Raw genomic sequence first — 1,892 nt, 5'->3', positions numbered from 1 at the left:
GCCACAATCTGGTGTGGGGAGACCTTGTTGATCACAGCACTGTTCAGCTCTGAGCTGGGCTTGGTGAGAGCTCTGGGAAGACATGGGTCAGACTGGAGGGGAGGCAGAGGTCCCACACTGGTGGCTGAAAATGGTGACCTGTTCTGGGACCAGCAGTTAGCATAATGGCTATGTCGCTGGACTCCTACGTAGTTGACCGCGGTTTGAGTCCCAGACCCGGTGGCTTAGAACTCATGCCAGGCGCGTGTGCGAGCATGCCCAAGATCCCGAGAGGAGAATGGAGGAGAAGGGATTGCAGCGTGGCCATCTCCCCGGGGGTCGATTTCTCACTTTCTGTCTCTCTCTGTCTGGCGAGCACATGCGCCCTATAGCAGAAACCTCTCCCCCCCCCAAAAAAAATGGTGACCTGTTCTGTGTTGTATGTTAGCAGAGATGTGGATGGGGCAGGGATTTGCAGGGGCCAGTGCTGGGAAGGAAGCTGCCCATACGCACACAGTCCGTGAGGAGCCGATCTGAACTGCAGTGCTGCTTCACCTGTACTTCTTAGGCTCCAAAATGGCAGGAACTGGAGGAAGGGGAGGTGTCACAGAATTGTTTATCCATTTCATGCCCTCTCTGGATCAGCTCCTGGGCAGCCTTAGAAGACAAGGTCCAGGGGGTGGGCTGGGCTCAGATTGTTATGGAAACAGGTGCCTTGCAGGCAGGTCATGGGCCCAGCAGAGCCTCAGGCAGTGCAGTCACTGATTCTGCGGGGCTGGGGGCAGGGAACATGGTGCTGGGCGGGCAGCTCAATGAGGGCATGTTGGGGCACTCAGTGTGGGTCCAGCATAGGCAATTTTCAAAGGCGCACTGGAGAAAGCAGGACCTCCTGCCTGGCCAGCCGTGTGCTGACATTCTGGTCACTTTCCCCCTCCTCCTGCAGTCTCTAGCCAGAGCTGTGCGCCCCTCCCCCTCCAATGGCCACCTCTGCCAGGCTGCTGGTGGCACAGGTCACTGTCATATTGGGCAAAGCAATAGAAAAATGGAAAGCCATTGAAGAAATATGTGGGGCAGTGGGAAATAGAGAGCCTGGGTGGGGTCTGCAGTCTTCCTCCAGCATCTCCATCAGCAGCAGTGCCCACCTGGCTCGTAGAGCTCAGTGCACAACGGTCCTGAGGATGGCAGCAGGAGCCCTGGGGGGCCACGCCTGGTGACCAGCTTCTTAGGAGCACACCTCTCTCCGCATGTGTTTGGAGATTTAAGTGTCCTGTATGCTCACAACTTGAACTCTCAAGTGAAATGGGAGTTGCCCCATGTGATGTGTTTAACCAAGCCCAGAACAACCTGTAATGAGGATGTACTGAGTTGACGTGGAATGTGCCTGATTGCATCAGGGAGATGCCAGGCACGACTCCTTTGCCTATGGCTGGATTGTAAGACCGCCTAGATGGAGGGTTTTGAAGTCAGTCTTGTTCTGAGCACCCTCCACATTGAGCATCAGACTTCTGTTTTACAGATCTTTTTCAGATGTTTAAAAACCAAGATGATGCAAGGATCTGTCTCTGGAAAATCAAAAATGCAGGCATACTCAGTGACAAATCAAAGCTATGTGAGACTTGGTAATGAGATGGACAATCAGGCAGGAAAAATAAAACCCTGCTGCAGAGAGGGCCGTGACCATGAACTCAGTGTAGCAAACACACATATAAAGAGCACGGGGATTCTGAAAATGCTGCACTTCCCCAATAGCCACCTACGCAGGCAGTACTATTGACCAGCTTGTGCTCAGATGCCAAAGTGAACTGATGGAAAAGTCCATTCACTTTTTTTTTTTTTTGGAGAGATTTTCACTGTAGGGCGCGTGCGCTCGCCAGACAGACAGAGAGAGACATAGAGACAGAAAGTGAGAAATT

Source organism: Tupaia chinensis, unplaced genomic scaffold (assembly GCF_000334495.1).
Source record: "Tupaia chinensis unplaced genomic scaffold, TupChi_1.0 Scaffold145280_1, whole genome shotgun sequence".
Lineage (NCBI taxonomy): Eukaryota > Metazoa > Chordata > Mammalia > Scandentia > Tupaiidae > Tupaia > Tupaia belangeri.
The sequence above is the reverse complement of the archived record's forward strand: the minus strand, read 5'-3'. Positions refer to the sequence as shown.